Genomic DNA, 17,865 nt, shown 5'->3' with positions numbered 1-17,865 from the left:
CCTTCTTTTATGTCCTCTGTAGCAGTTTGCTATTTCTGTCGTGTCTGTAGTCCAGCTAAGTACGGGCAGATGAATCGGGCCCAGAAATGGTCAGCGAGCACCTGTGCATGCCTCTATCGTCGACGACTTAAAAGTTCATGGTTGGGATAAACCACCTGAGGCAGCGACCCATCCATCCGTCCCATGATCAGGCAGTTGGGTGTCACTGGGTCTGGATCTCTCAAATCAGAGGAGACATAGCCAAGTGGCTTCGAGTTGAGGATCCCCTCTACCTCCACCAGTACGGTATGAAGGACCTCTTCCGTGACCGGCTGTGCTCCCACGGTAGCATAGAGGGCTGTCTTCACAGAGCGGATTTCTCGCTCCCATAGGCCCCCGAAGTGAGGAGCTGCAGGGGGATTAAAGTGAAACTGGATTTTATGCGAGGCCAACTGCATCTGAAGCTCCATAGACATGGCCAGGTACGCTTCCCTCGGCTCAGCATCACCTCCCCTAAAGTTTGTCCCTTGGTCTGAATAGATTTCTATGGGATTAGATTTGTGCCAATAGGATCAAGAAAAACACTTTGGAGAGCAAACAAATGTTAAGACATTGAGAGAAAAAACATTTGTTTCAAAAGTAAAACTTACGATCTGAATCAACTTCTTAAAATGAGTAACAAAGTATGTTTCCTTTTTCTGTTTGCCTTTATGTGTTTTTGTTATCAATTTCGTTCTCGCTGCTCAGAGCTTTGCTCTCACTACCAGATTTGCACTTACACTTTCTGGCTTTCTCCTTTGCAATCCCTGAGTTTTTGGTTGCAATTCTGACACAACCCTTTTGGGTGGGTGGGACTTCTGAGAAGTCCTCTCCCATAGAACCATAGGCGTCATTTTAACCGGGGACACCGGGGACATGTCCCCGGCAAAATTTGTGATTGGCAGCTGTGTCCCCCCCACTTTCAAAAAAGCCTGCTGATGAGGATTTTTGTTTTACCAGCTCAGATCTTATACCAGGGGTCGGCAACCTGTTCCCATCAAAGAGCCATTATTACCCGTTTCCCACAGTAAAGAAAACACCGCAGTAGCCGCGGCGTTGTGGGCGGGGCCTACCCTCAGACAGCAGAGAGCTGCTCACAACCAGGTGACAGCAGCAGGTACCGGTCGCTCGCATGGACATCGCACCCGTGGGGGATTCAACACCCACACTTTTCCAGCTGTTTTGCTCACCTTCACACCAGTCTGGTTTCTTTATGTCGCACACTCACTCTGTTTGCCTCATCTCCTTCTTCACCTCCCGCTTCTGACAGCCGATGTCGGGTTTCCAGGAGAGCAGGAGAGGGAGGGACGGAAGAGCTCGACTGAATTCATAATTTTACATCTTGACATTAGCTCTACAAAGTCTGAGTTTGATAACGTGAAGAACAACAATTCGCAGAGGTTTATAACAGGCGCGGTGCCAGGTTTTCATTTTTGGGTTGGTCACGGTGATTTTGGACAGACCTTAATAAGCAGTGACTTAGTGAATTAGGCAGGACGCGCTAGAAAATTTCGTTTAAAAAGACGTCATAAATTTTTCCCCCCGTCATTTTTATTTCTAAAATATGAAGTAAAAACTCCCAGTTTAATTTTCATTCATTTGTCATTAATATTTAGTCTACACCCGTGCGTTAAGTGGACCATCTTCCAGTGAAAGCAAAGCATCCAGCCCATCTCTCCAAATGCGTAAAATGTGCACCACAGCCGTTAGGCGCGCCGCGCGCACCGTCAGCTACATCAGCCCAGACAAGAGCAGAGCAAATAGAATAGAGGATAATTGTGTCTAGATGTGGATGGAGATTACATTTTACAGCAGCCTGATCATCATTTAAATAAAACCATCACCTGGCTTCTAGTCCATGCTATCAGCATTATTTTAATTGGTGTGTGTGTGTGTGTGTGTGTGTGTGTGTGTGTGTGTGTGTGTGTGTGTGTGTGTGTGTGTGTTTTCCACTTCCAACACTGGTCTAACCAACCAGACCAGCATGTCCAGTAACATATTAATGTTACAATTAAATAGTTTCACTTCATGTAGGCTAGGAACATTTCACCTGCCGTGGCCCGACCGCTTCTGCTCCACATAAACTTTGTGCGTAATCAAATGTCTCTACAGGTGCTTTCTGCGCTGCTATTCTGCCTCAGACTGGATGCGTCATACGTGTCCATATTAGAGACGGGAAAAAGCGCTGTTCAGCCAAAGTTTCATAATTTCATAAAAAACATTTTTCCAAGCTCATCCATGCGCATCAGTGTGCGTCGGGGTAATTCTTTCAAAACAGCCAGCATCCTTGAGTTTATCCATCAAAATACAGTCAAATGGAAATATATGTAACCTGCCATTTAACTGTTTTGCCTTCTTGTGAAGATTGTTGCAAAGAGAAACAACTAAACTTGATTAACCCCAGAGCCACGCGCACTGCGCTGTACGTCGTGACTGTAAATGAGGGGAAATGATTTAATCGGATCCTTTTCTTTTCAGCATGGTTTAATGTGAAGTTTCATTCAGTACAAACTTTAGTTACACCAATCTAACTAGACAGAGCCTGGATTTGTATTCTGAACAGTTTAAACATGTTTAAAACGGAGACATGCGTGACGCGTCTAAAATTCGCACCTGCTCCGCTATTATGGAAACAAGGGTTATAACAAGGTGAATAACATCAAATTATTTTAGGCACAGACAACATCTCCCACACTTTAGAAAATCTTGCAACGCGCCTGGTCACTCGTGTATGTCAAAGTTATCTTTCATTAGACGATAATCAATAAAACGATTTATATAAAGATGATCCAGAAGTTGTAGCCCGTCTCTGCCTACAATATTTTGATATTTTTCACCCTGTTGGTGGTTTTACTGAGCAGGTACCACTTTTGTCATACGTTTCTTTTAAAAACATGTTTAGACTGTTCAGAATACAAATCCAGGCTCTCAGAACCAGAGCGCATGTGAGAAGGTTCCTCCCACTGAAGCGTTTTCCAAACCCTGTCTCTCAGAGACTTGTCACTTAGAAAATGTTCCCTGATTATGAAACTTTGGCTGAATAGTGCTTGTTCCTGTCTCCAATGTGGCGACACATCCAGGAGCTGAGGAGAATCCCAGAATCTGACATCCTCCAGCTCAGGAAGCGCATATGATTACGCACAAGCGTGACGCGTCAACCCGGTCTCACAGTAAGACCGGGTTGGACCTGTTCAGGTTTACGCAGACAATCTTTACATTTAGAATTAGCATACAGGTGTAAAATTAATGCAGTAAAATATAAAGCTTTTTATTTAAATATCCATTCATTATTTTACAAGCACAGAGAGAGCCGCATCAGATGGATGGAAGAGCCGCATGCGGCTACAGAGCCGCCGACCCCTGTGCTAGCCTACTTTATTGTCCCCAGCAATTTTTAAACCCTACTCAAGTGTATGGTTATTGTCCCCAGCAATTCTGAAAACAAACTGACGCCCTTGCATAGAACAGTGGTTTCTCTTGACTGACAGTTCAGACATTTTTTTTCCACCTCGGTCAACAACATGAATTTTGAGCCCCAAACACATTATTTCTGCTGTCTGTGGTGTCTACTGACGATCTAAGGTGCATATTGATAATATATTTTATCTTTTCTTAGTTAATCTGTAAGTTAAGCCACTTTTTAAGTTGGTTTTAACCAGTGTTGGGAACGTTACTTTAAAAAAGTAATTAGTTATAGTTACTGATTACTTTGTCAAAAAAGTAACTCAGTTACTAACTGAGTTACAAGATCATAAAAGTAACTAATTACCAACAAAAATAACTACTTAGTTACTTTTTTCATTAAAGAATGCAAGAATTACTACAATAGTAAAATATAAATGACTAATGACTGGAACATAATAAAATGTATGTCCAAATGTTTTTTATAAACCTGAATAATTTAAATAAATAAGCACTTAACAGGAGGAACTACTAATAGGAACATTACACTTATCTAGACTATTAAAACTTCACTGTGTGATATTTAATTTGACCCCAATCAGCTAACATTTAAAATTGCAAATAGAAACACCTGTAAAGGTTCCCAAGTCTTTAAATGGTATCTCGGTCTAGTTAAATTACAGAAATAAATGTAATTTTGCACAGTATTCTAATTTTTCCAGCTTCATATAATTGTGTTTTTAGCAGCATTTCTGTTGCTGGTAATCTAGTAACGGTTAAATAAATAAATATCCTTTAAAATGACACTAGAAGAGGCACAAGTCTGATGGAGGATTTAAATGTACTAATGTGGGTCAGATCCAACCACAGAAGAGCTGAAGCTGGGTGGTAAACACACACAGGTAGTTCTAATAACACCTGAGCTTCATGACATCTGAGACTGATGCATCAGTGTTACAGCGGGTCTAAAGACATGATCAGAAACAGGTTACAGCTGGGTGATCTAGGAAGGTAGAAGATCAGGACGTCTGAGCGGTGAACAGGTGAGCGGACCTTCGGGATGTCCCGCTGTCACGCCAAGAAGGGCACGGCTGCAGACCCGCAGATTCGCTGCTGCAGATTCCCACCTGCAGCAGCGAATCTGCGGGGGGTCTGCAGCCGTAGATATTCATCATGTCTTCCTCGTTCTTCACGGGCCGTGATGCGCTTGGATGAAAACATCTGCCTCTTTAGCTCCTGATCAGCTGATGACAGCTTCAACACACCACACTGCTTAAGGCACGCATTTCCTTATCAGTAACAGAAACGATCGTTTTGATAAAAGAAGACGTAATTAATTAGTTTGCTTGTTACTGAAAGAAATATTTTTTATTAACGAGATTATTTTAAACGGCGTTATTCTCGTCATTGCTTTGTTGTGTCTACAGCATGCAGAGGCTGAGACCGTGAGGGTCTCCGCCCACCCGGCCAATCATCATCGTGTTTGTAAGTGCATTACCGACACCTCTCTCTCCCTGGCTGCAGCTGAAGTGTGGCGGTCAGAAAGCCTGTTGCTCAACGTTCGACAAGCACAGTGGCGGTTCTACATGGAAGTACTCCCCGGGCGAGGCCCCCTTTGAGCGCCCCCCCAACCGCCCCCACCACCACCACCACACCACCCCACCTGCACGAACACACACGTTTTCTATAAACAGGCATGTTTTATTAGAACGACTATTGAACATTCATTTTTCTAAGTTGCACATATTTACATTAATTACTATGAAGTTGTCAGAATGTAAAGCAATATACATTATACACTGTATCAAAATATATAGAATCAAATATACAAAAACAACTAAACTAACTAAATATTAAGAATATATGCACATAATATATAATAAATATTCTAAATAGCAAAAATATTTCACACATAACAAACTAAAGATAATCACTACAGCACTGCACTTAGAACAGAAAACACAAACTAAAATTAAAACCTAACCTTGATGCAAAGTCATCAATAATGTCATCATATGAAATCTGCTCCCCTACTGAGTGATTGATACTAATCAGAGCCAGGTTAGTGAGCTGCCCCTGAAACATAGGTGACCTCAGGTATGACTTGATCAAGTTTTGAAAAGCTCCTCTCAGCTTGAGCCACAGTGACTGGCAGAGCAGTCCAAAAGTTGGGGTAGATCTCCAATAGATCTCATGATCCATAATATTTTACAATTGCCTCTGAAATTGTAATTTAAACTGACATAAAAAACTGTAGACTAACAAAAATGCCAACTTTTACAGAGCAAATCATGTAAAAAATAATCAGTGCAGCCATCTGCAATAAATAAACAGGATAGTTAGTGGTGACTGGGGAGTTTTCTTCTGCTTGTAGAGTTGTTTTATTTATTATTATGTGAACTTGATCAACATGTGTTTGTTGTTGTTCAGGCAGGCCACAGGCTGCAGCGAGCATTTAACAAATCCTAGTTTGAATCAATAAAAAACAATTCAAGGAATTTATTCGAACCATTTGAATATTCGTTTCAATATTTCAGCCCTATTAGCTCTGTAAGCAACTAGTTGACCGGATTTAACCGTTAAAATCCCAGTTAACTGGTTCAAAAAATTGAAAACATTCATCATGAGAGCGAACATACCTTTATTTTTCTCCTCTTTTTTTCTTTTTTTATTCCTGAATCGGGCACCTGTTGGGTTTTAGCCTTTTTATGTTCATCTCTTCTGTTTGGCTCTTGACTCAATAAGTTTCCTTTAGTCAGGACTAAACAATTTGACCTTGATGGGGGGGGTGACCACAAAATCATTTTGTTTTTCCTTTTTTTATTCGGCCATTTCACACAATTCAGAAACACCTGAAAGAATGATAGGCCTGTGTTTATGATATTATGAATGAAATGTGGAAGAACATCAAGATGTGATCGACTTTAGCCATGTTGATAGTTGATTCAGCCCCTACCAGCTCATTTCATTTGGACCCACCCAGAGGTGAATTCCCCCGCCGCACCCCTCCCCTTCCTCTTCTTCATATACACACGGTGCACGTGAACGTTCTCAGTCAGCAGGAGCGCCTGCAGCTGCAGGGGGCGCCAACTTGCTGTTTCCAATCCAGACACTGTCATATGACAGATAATAGAAAACCTCGGTGCGGCGCAGATTTCCTTTTTTTTTTTTTTTTTTTTTTACTCAGCGCTTGTGCGCCCCTTTTGTGTCATGAAAAAATGCCGCCCCGGGCAACTGCCCTGTCTGCCCGTGCCTAAAACCGCTACTGGACAAGCACATAGTAACGCACAACCTTCCGTCCCCAGTAACGGTAACGGCGTTGCAACGGCGGGAAAAGTAATTAATTAGATTATTCCGTTACCTATAAAAGAACGCCGTTAGAAATGCCGTTATACTTAAACGACGTTACTCCCAACACTGGTTTTAACCAGACGTTAGCTCACTAGCTAGCTGCTAAGCAAGCCATTGTGCTAGCCTCAGGACAATGGTCTATTGTTCCAGAGAGATGTATTAAAAACTCATCTTAACATATTCATTACTGGTTTCATGGAATGAATTATTGCAGTTTATGTTAATAAGTTTGCTAATTTTTCAGGAACCTGTGGAACATCACAGATTTTGCAGCTACTGGAGCTAACCTGTGTACTGCTAACTTGCTACAGAGGAAGCAGCAGAAAGCTGAGCTAACAGGCTGTTTTGCAGGTAAATAGTCTTTTAGTGGAACTGCAGGATTTTTATGGTATAACTCAGACATAATCTACATGAGCTATTGTGGGAAGACATTTAAACTACTTTTACATACAGATACATGTATTTTTTTATTCCATGTTACTTGGACAGGCTAAACAAGTTCATACTTCTGCCTGCTCCTTTTTCAGTCAAACGAATGGATTATATGATGTAACTCTGACTGCATAATTATCTAAGTGAGTATGTTTGATAATACATTTCTTACCAGTATACAGATCTGACATTTGTTTGTCAGAACAGGACAAATCAGATTCAATGTGCTTTCTGTCACCCTAAATCAGATCCATATCTGATGTTTTTATTACTTAAGTTTGTATGAACATACATACAGCCGAGGCGGTTTTACCATTAGGCATAGGTAGGCGGCCGCCTGGGGCCCCCTTGTGTTGGGGGGCCCCCTAGCCCTGACCGCTGACACCCCTCTGTTAATGCCACAATATTCTTATTACCAACCTGTGGCCGCAGACGGGATTGGACATGCTTCTCATTACCATAATTCCTGAACCGTTCAAGATATCATTAAAATTCCAAAAGTGCTGAAAAGATTAACAATGGGGCTTTTCGTGCATATACAAAACATTACAGTAGCCGCCGGGATTCCCTGTCTTGAGCGCAACGAATCACAACACAGATTCAGAGACGTGCTGAGTTTGTCATCCAAAATGCTCCGTTTTATAACTTTTGAATGGCTGATCGGATTCAAATAATTCCAACGGTTCCTAAAAGTACATAAAAGCATCTTTCCAACGATCTATAGCATGAAGCAATCAGAGTTAGGGAAAATATCGCTACGAGGGGAAATCCTGCTGTACAGCCTGATCGAAACAGAGCGCAGCGCCGCGGTGAAAGCGGATAACGGAACGGGAAAGCTAATTAGCATAAAAAGCCAGCATGAAATTATGGAAATTCCTCAAAGAAAATCAACACGATCTATTAGGTGTCCCAGAAGGCTCAAACAAAGTATTTAGTGAAAATATTTAGTTTATCTAAAAATAAAGAAGTAAATAAATAAAAAATATCCTGGGTAAATAAATAAAGACTTTACTAAATAAATTTGAAGAAAGCCTATGTGAATGGTAATTGCTGATAATGATCTCTGAAGCTGCTTAAGGAGTGAAGTTAAAGTGTAAAAAAAAATCTAAAGAAAAAAGAAATAGGAGAGAAAAAAGGTTTGGCCCCGCCCACTCAGCTACTATGGCAACCATGTTGACAGCACTCAAACAATTAACTAGAACATTTCTGTAGAACTGAATGTTAATTAGGTTTATGCTGTGTTAATAATGTGAATGGTATATTAATTATGTTAATGTTATGTTAATAATGTTTATGTTATGTTATGTAAATGAGGTCCAGGTTATGCAAATTAGGTCATGTGACCTATGACATCATAAAGGCATACTTCCTCAGTCACAGCTCCCCTCCATCACACTAGTGACTGACCTCTCGTTGGACACATCACATTTTGTGAGCTCTCTCTGATAACAAGGATCTGTTACACTAGAGAAGCAGCACCGCTAACGAGAAGAAAGTCTCTTGGTTTGATTTATGTGAACAAGAAGTGAGTGTGGATTATAACGCAATAATCAACTTTGACACTGATTCAGACTCTGAAGATTGTGTAAAGCCACCACAAAAGGTTTCTCTACCTGAGAAAGTCCAGCAGGAATCGTCTGTCTGTGAAAAACAAAGAAACATGGACCGTCTTTTGATGCAAGTGGAGGGACTCAAGAAAATTTTGAAAGCTTCCACAAATTCTCTAAAAAGGGAGAAAATGAGACGAGCCAAAGCTGAATCTGACTGTGTGTTTTACAAGAGAGAAATTACCGAATTAGAGCAGGGATTAGATTACTATCAGCATAAGGTCGAGACTCATGAAAAAACGGTGCAGACTTTACAAAACCAGCTTCAGAGCAAAGAAAATCTCTGTGAGAGACTGCAAAAGTGTTCAAAGCAGGAGTCACTGCTGAGACACAACTTAGCTCAAGAAAAACAGAAGAGTGACAACGAACATATAATCAATAATAAGTTACAGAAGGAAATTGCAGAATTACACAAGGAGAAAGAAAATCTCTTAAACAAGCTGGAGAATTTCTCCTCCATGAAAAAGGAGGCAGATGAGAAGATTTCTGCACAGCTGGAAACCTTGAAACACCAGTTGGAAGAGAAATCTTCTCTCTGTCATCAACTGGAATCGTCTTTTATTAAGGAAAAGCAGCTGAGAGTCCAGTTACAACAGGAGAAGAGTTTACAGATCGAGCTTCAGAACAAAGAAACTGCATGTGAAGATCTGCAGAAGACTTTAAAACAGCTGAGAGTCCAGTTAGCTCAAGAGCAGCAAAACAGTCAGAACAAAGACACAATTACTGAGAATTTAAAAGAGGAAGTTGGACAACTAAAGAAGAGCCTTGTGAAAGCTCTGGAGAGTCTTAACTCCACAAAAATCGAGGTGAAGGAGAAGATGTCTCAGCAGCTGGAAGTGTTTAATCAGCAGTTAGAAGAGAAATCTGCTCTTTGTCAAACACTTAAATCAAGTTTAGACAAAGAGCAACAGCTGAGGGTGAGCTGTCAGGCTGAACTCGACAATACCAGAGTTCTTGTCTCTGAGAATTCAGATCTCCAGCAGGAGATCCAGGATTTGAAGGAGAGAAACTCTGAACTCAGAGATGTGATGATCAAACAAGTCTCTGAGAAAGTCGAGTCAGACCAGCAGTTTGTTCAAGAGCTGCAGAAACTCAAAGAGCAGCATGAAGAGGAATTAGTTACCCTAAAACTGCAGCTTAAAGAACATCTCAGGTCTGAGGTCCAACCTGGTTCTGAGATTTATTCATCAGAACCACAGCCGTGTGTGGAAAGTCTGGAGACAAATCCTGACAAGGATTGTCAGACGGGCACGGACGTTTGTCAGACTGAAATCGTTCAGGAAACTCTGGAGTTAAGCCAAAGTCTCCACAGTAACGAGTCTCCATCTGAAGAAGCCGTTCCACAAACAGTCAAACCGCAGCAAAACATTTCTAAGTGGAGACGCTTCAAAAAGTTTATGACTCCAACGTGTCTGCGGAAACACAAGAACAAGTTATAAACTAATTACCTGCCCTCACACACACCACCCTCACACACACACACACCTTCACAAACCACCGTCCAATACTCACACACCTTTAGAAAAAACGGGGCTGTATGTTAGAAGATGGTCGTGCTTTCGTCTTGCAGAGGTTGCTGGTTGACATGCCAGCTGTGACCCCTCTGTGTGACAGAGCACGTTCTCTCTCATGCACGCGTGGGTTTTCTCCGGGCGCTCCGGTTCCCCCCACCAACACGTGTTTAGGTTAATTAGTGACTCTAAAATGTCTGGCTGAGTGAGTGAGTGACTGGTGTGACTGGCCACAACAGAAAAATGATAAATCTCCAGAGTCTGACTCAATCTGGAACGGTCAGATCAACAGTCTCTTATCAAAAAGTATTTAGAGTGTGCTTCAAGCAAGGCAGCTTTATTTGTATAGCACCTTACAACAGCATCAAACCGACCAAAGTGCTTCACAGAAATTAAAACATTACAAAACAAAACACAACATAAAGATACATAAAAACTAAAGTTTAAGAACTAACACTAAAAAGACTAAAATACTCTCATGCTGAGTTAAAAGCTAAATCATAAAAATTGGTTTTCAAAAGAGATTTAAAACCAGAGAGTGAAGAGGCACTTCTATACTTATATATACATACTTTATACACTTACATACATACCTAAGTAGTAGTGTGTTATCAGTACATTTTATTTGACTCATTCTAGTAAGGGCAAGATGTAAATCATATATTTGCAAATCCTATCTAACAAGTTCTAAGCAATTGGCCAGGTTCAACATGGAAAGCTCAAGTGTGAATAATAGTGTAGGAGTTTATTTGGTAATAATTGGCTGCAAAGGGGGTTAGCCCCTTTTTAAAACAACCAAAAATTAAATTTATCCCATCCGCTGAATCACCACCTTAACGTGGTGGGTGGGTTTGCGTACCCCCAGGATCCTGAGGGATGTTTAGTCAGGGTGTTGGCTCCAGGCGGGGTCTCCCGTGGCAGAATTTCCTCAGGTGAGGGGTCAGACTAAGAGTGATTCAAAGACTTATTTTATAGAAAGCCATGAAGAAACAGTCTCCATGTTGCAGAACTGACTGGTGGACACTAGACAATCCTCATGGACGAGAAGGTCACCTGTGCAGCTCCAAGCAGCAGAATAAACAAATCTGTTCAGAGTATTTGGCTTCTTGAAGTTTCTGGATTGTGTTTTTGTAAAGTGATTAAAACATAATAAAAAGGTAAGTAGACTCCTCTGATTTACTGAACATGTCTCTTCTCTCATCTTGAACAAGAAGCCTGATGGATGAGAGTCAAACGTCTTCAATAAACACAAGTCCAGCTGCTAGACGATCACGTCCCAAACCTAGATCGGTTGTTGGTTAACGACCCAGCAGTCCTGGCTTGGGGTAGTTAGATTAACCTCATCATGTAATCACAACACATTCTCACTCCCAGCGCGTCAAAAACAAACGCTTGGTCAGTCACCCTCCACGTCAGACCCCAGACGCCAAAAGTGCCCTTTTTCGTTACTTATGTGCGAAAAGGGGTTTTTCCCTTTTGTAACTGCAGATCCCAGTGCAGCGTAAAACTGACGTGATTACATATCCGCTGATGCGGCACAGAACCAGCTCATTTAACCGCACCTAAACCTTAACGTTTCACTATTTATAACCTTCCCCTCTCCCTCATCCTAACCTTAACCCTCTTGCTACCTAAAACGTTACTCTCACTGTGATCAAGCGTTTGTTTCCCATGCATCCTGACTCTGACAGTCAGAGTCTGACTGTCAATTTTCGAATTTGCCGCCCAAGGGGAACGTTAGAACATACCATCTGGCGAGGGGGAGGTTACACATACCCTCTACTTTTAACCTCCACCGTGGTAGTTGAAACCTCCCCTCGCGTTGGCTCGGTCCAAACTCGACCAATGACGAGGCGGCTCCCGCCGTTCACTTCATAGAGCCGGCTTTTAGAGCGATCGACACATCACTAACGTGTTCGCTAGCAAGATGGTTAAGGTTAGGATAGGGGTGAGGGGAAGGTTAAATAAGAGGATAAGGTTAAGGTGAAGTACAATGAGCTTGTTTGGTGCCCTGGCTGCGGACATCCCATCGCGTCAGTGTAACGATGCATTGGGATCTGCAGTCAAATAAGGGAAAACCCCTTTTCACACATAAGTAACGAAAAAGGGCACTTTTGGCGTCTGGGGTCTGACTTGCAGGGTGGCTGAACAAGCGTTTGTTTTTGACGCGCTGGGAGTGAGAATGTGTTGGTAACCATGCTTCAAGTGTAGTCATGTCTTGTTCATCTGTATTAATGTAAAATATATATTTAAGCCATTTTCCTGTCTAGCAGTGGATTTTCCCTGCAGCTAAGAAGGTTTTGATGTATTTTATCCATTATTGTGGTTCAATGCTCAGATCTCATACTGCTCTTTCTCAAATCACCCTGTTCACACTCAGAAAGTGTTCAGATGTGTTTTACTTGTTCTGAACTTTTTTATTCTCCTTTCCATAAAATAAGTCACTCTGTGACCTTTTTTAACTTTCAACCCCAAACAGTGCGTGACAAGTCTCGGAGCAAAACTAGGTGCTGAACTCTCAATGGCCCCACAGATTAACTCAGTAGTGAGGTCTTGCTTTTAACAGCTTTGCTATGGAGCTAGGATTGGGACAATATTCAATGTAACTTGTACCAAGTTTTGTAACTTGGAACACGTTTAATGAAATGTAACTTTGGATTCGTGACTTGTAACTTTAGTTTTCTAACTTGTAATTCTCAATTTGTACTTGTATTTCTTGTTTTGTAACAGGAAATCTTCATTTTGTACATGCATTTTTTAATTTTTTTAAATCAAACTTTTATTTTTACATTTTCTACTCATTTTGTAACATCAAACATTCATTCAGAAACATGAAACTTTCGGTTTTTACCTGGCAACTTCCAAAATAAAAAAATCAATGTACATGTTTGAAATCAAAACTCTCAAAACACATATTTCATTCTACAGGTACAAACCTCAAATCTACAGCGTTACAAATAATTTTGTTTCAATTCTAGCTTCGGTGGGAGGAACTTGGGTGGATCCAATGAGAGCACGAGTCTTAGCTACCAATCACGTTTCTCAAATTCCTGTCCAATCATTGGGAGAGGAGGGCAGGGTTCTGTCAGAGCTGTAGAGAGAGAGAGTTGCGACACTCAATAGACTTCTGTGGAAAGAATGGAATACAGAAATCACGTGGTTCACGTAGTTTCGAATAGTTCCAAACAGCCCCGCTGCTGCATTGACTGCAGTTCATTTTCGGTGTTTCGGAAGGATTTTCTCCGGAAAGTTGATGAAATGTCATCATTTTGTTGCATTGTGAAGCGTTAGCTAACCGCTTCGTACCAAAATAAGCCAACGGTGATATTTTATGGTGCCAGTTTTTGCTAGATAACCTTTAACAAGCTAATTGTGTGCAGCTTGTTGATTGTGAGCAGGAGGGTTTAAACAAGCTGTAGACGGGTTTATTTCAGTTTGTTTGATCCTACGTTTTAAAAATATTCCCCAGTTTGAGTAGGTTATAAACTTTTTACATTATTAGTTTTATTTGGGATTTTTTGTACAGTACGTTGCTGGTTGCTGTATCAACACGAACATGCATCAGAAATGGAAGCACAAGAAGAAAATATAATTTCTATAGCGCCTCTCAAGATAAAAATCACGAGGCGCTTCACAAAAACAAAAAAATGTAAAAATATAAAAAAGCTTTTAGAAAATGTTTAAAAATATATTAAAATGAGCAAAAATAGACAATTGTGATTAAAAAATGTTAAGAAAGAGAGAGAGTAAACAGGAAAGAGGGAAATCAGTGGATCCTGAGGAAGGTGGAATAGGTGGGGAGAGCAGAATAAAGAGAGTGGTGAAGAAGGTCATACAAAAGCCAGCTTGAACAAGTGAGTCTTCAGCTGATTTTTAAAGGAGACCACTGAGTCCACTGATCTCAGGCTCAGGGGAGAGAGTTCCAGAGTCTGGGGGCCACAGCAGCAAATGATCTGTCACCTTTGGTCTTTAGCCTGGTGCTGCACAACCAGTAGGCTTTGATCACCGGACCTCAGGGACCTGCTGGGGGTGTAGGGACTAAGAAGATCACCAATGTAAGATGGTGCTTGTCCATGTAAGGCCCTATAGACCAGAACCAGGATCTTGAAATGAACCCTGAAGTTGACTGGCAGCCAGTGAATCTGGAGGAGAAGCGGGGTGATGTGGAGAGACCAATAATGTGATTGTGGAGACAAGTAATTATTTAATATTTTTCAGCTAATAACACTGACTGCAACACGCTGCTGAAGCATGAGACAAACAGGATTACGAGCGTAAGAAGATATGTTCTGTTTTGTGGACTCAATAAGAATAGAATTACGATATTTCAAGAACAGTAGTCGAACACAATAACTTTTAAAAATTAGACATTTTCCATAAAACTGCTCCTTTCCACTTGCTTTATAATATTAGCATTTGCAGTTTTGTTATTAAGTAAGGAATAACACGAAATAAGAATTAACAATAACATAAATATCAATAAATAAATGTCAAAGAATAACTAAAACAAAGATCTTATGTAACCATTAAAGGTTAAACTGTGTTGTGTGTCCATCTTCATGTTTTCATAGTGGCTGAGCGGAGAGCTGACCAGAAACAACGGTGGTGGCAAATCCCAGTTGGGTGTGTGATGGATGCATTTTATGTGCATGGGTACGCCAAGTATGTACCCATGCACATAAAATAACATGACCATCTCATCCACAGTAAGCACACACTCTCTTCCCATCTCTGTCAGATTTTTAACCTTCAAACTGAGCATGTCACACACCTCTCCCAACACACCTGGTTCCAGTTAACGGGCTGCATTTGTCTTTGCAGGGTTCTAATATCAGGCAGAGGGATACTCGTGTCCTGAAGAAACCTGCAGCCTGTTGAACCCACTGAAAAACGGAGTTGTACGGCCTTTTTGATTGTCTGTTTACTCCATTTAATGCCTCTTGTGTTTTTCATGCTTTTTGGATTTTCTATTTGCTCCCTTAGGTTTTCCAGCTGGGTTCCCTGGTTCCAGTCTGTTCCTTTCTCCTCCTGGCCCTGACGCCAGCTCCTCATGGCTTCCTGGGATGTCCCCCCCTCTCCTGATACCATCTCATGTCCCCCCTCACTGTCCCTCATCTCATTTGCCTCACTGCTGCTGCTGTTTTCCTCTTTCTCTGAAATTATAATGGCACTGTTAGAATAAAGAATAATTTTTCAATAAAATACGTACAAATGTCTAATATTTCTAAAGATTCGTACCACTGTTTACTTGAGTACAACATGTGTGGTCACCAGTGGCGGCTGGTGAAAAATATTTTTGGTGGGGCTGTGCTATTTTTTTTTAAACAAACTTGTGCTTTCTGAGCTTTGTGCACAACTTCACTATTCCCTGAATTAAGCACAGCTCTTTTATTTCCTGTCTTACATCATAGGACAAACTGATTAATCCAGGTAGGTGTGTCTGACTATTGGCACGCTGCCTTGCAGACCAAGGTTGAAAAATACTGCATTAAATTGCACATAAAATAACATGACCATAAATGGTAAATAGGCAATGCAAGAGGCAAGTAACAAAAACATTTTGTTTAATTTCAACATTTGAGTGAACACGAAAAATTATGAGCAGGTCACTTTTACAGTAATGGTAGTAAACACTACTTAGACAAAATGCCAGAAATTTACACTGTTAAATATTTCTGGAGTGTTGTGCCAAGGTCAACTTTATACAAAGATCAAGTGGATGCATTTGTGTGTGTGTGTGTGTGATACCTCATTTGTACAGAAATTTTGCCCTTCTGTCCTTCTGAGTGGCAAAGCTCTCGATTAGCTTTTTATTGAAGTCAGGAATGTTTGTGACAAGCTTTTTTTCCATGGAGAGCATGGCAAGAGCATTCAGCCCATCCTGTGTCATGGTGTTCCTCAGGAAAGTCTTAATCCTCTTTAAAGTAGAGAATTACCTCTCTGATTCGGCTGTGGTCATGGGTGTGGTGACAAGAATCTTCAAAAGAGTGACAGTCTCTGTGAACGTGCTTTGAAGATTGTTCTCCATGAAAAACTGGAAGAGAGTCAGTGCACCAGTGCAAGTCCTGAACTCATGATTCTCATAGATGAGGGATAGCTCTGTTCTGAGCTTAGCTTTGTTCAGCATGGGGTAGGCCTCTACAGCGGTCGCCAGTGCTGCAACTGGGAACTGTGCTGTGTGTTGCACAAACAAGTCACTTTGTAGCAGAGTGGCAGCAACGAGGTGCTTGGTAAAAGAGAATCGCTCTTTTGCATGGCTCAGGATGGTGTCACAAACCTGTCATATGATAAATAAAAAACAACAGATAAGTACATAGGAAACACTTTCATAACGTCATCAGTATCCTCTTACAAATGTCATATTTCCCAGTTTTTGGGACAATAAAACCTTTCTGATTCTCAATGAGATGTTTTTACTTCAATTGTAAAAACATCTCATTGAGAATCAGAAATGTTTTATTGTCCCAAAAGCTGGGAAATTTGTTTGCTGCAGCAGAAGTGTAACAAGTAAAATGGAATCAGATTGATGTATGTACAAATTTACATGAAATACACATTTACATGATTAAATATGTATAATAAGTGTGCGTGCTGAAATTAGTTTTTACAGTTATTGCACATTAAACATGTTATTAAACAAATGTCCCGGTTTGTGGGACAAGGATATCTGATTCTGATTGTCTTGTTCACAGAAATGTAATGTACAGCTTACCTCTGCACCCAGCTGCTGTTGTTCTCCTTGTCCAAACGTCCTCCGTTTCTTTGTTGGCTGCTGCACTGATGCGCTGCATTCCTCAGTCAGAGAATGAATGGAGTCCCCAATGAGACACAAGTTCCACATCCACATTACTGTTTGTGAAACTAACATACTGGAGAATTTCATCACAATAATATTAAATAAACAAGTATGTACCTGATCTTTTGGTGACGCTCTGGATGACCCCTGTGATGTAGACCGAGTCAATGTTCCTCTTCTGCAGCTGGTTGAACAGCATGTCCACATGTGGCATGATCTTGTGAAACAATGCCAGCAGAAAGCAGAAAGCTTCTTCCTCCAGCATTCTCACAAAGCCTCCTGCCTCTCTCTCAGTGATTAGATCAAATGTCTGTAGTCTCATCTGCCTGAATAGCAAGATAATCTGCATTGTTCACCTCTCCAAGAATGTGGGTTTTAATAACTGACAACATACAGTCCAAGAACTCGTTCTGCAGGTCTTTGAGGTGCCTGTAGCCGTCTTCAGATGATCCTCCAACACATCATCAAGTGAAGCAACCAGATCCACTAGGCCCCTGAATACGCCCGGGAGGATTCAGTCTCATCAAGGCCACACAAAGCCAGCTCAAATGCTCCACAAAATTTAACACAGTCAATTATCTTGGACAAAATGTGCCGGTTCCAATCCACTTGTTCATTGTGTTTCTTCACTGCAAGCCTGTGCCCCTCGTCGAGCTGCATGGCAATGTTAGCTCTGCCTAGCATGGCTAGCTTCACCGTGTTGTCCATGTGTGCCCGGGATGACTCCTGTTTCTTCACCTTCTCAGAA

The sequence above is a fragment of the Nothobranchius furzeri genome, chromosome 7 (assembly GCF_043380555.1).
Source record: "Nothobranchius furzeri strain GRZ-AD chromosome 7, NfurGRZ-RIMD1, whole genome shotgun sequence".
NCBI classification, from domain to species: domain Eukaryota; kingdom Metazoa; phylum Chordata; class Actinopteri; order Cyprinodontiformes; family Nothobranchiidae; genus Nothobranchius; species Nothobranchius furzeri.
This window is presented reverse-complemented; position numbering follows the sequence as displayed.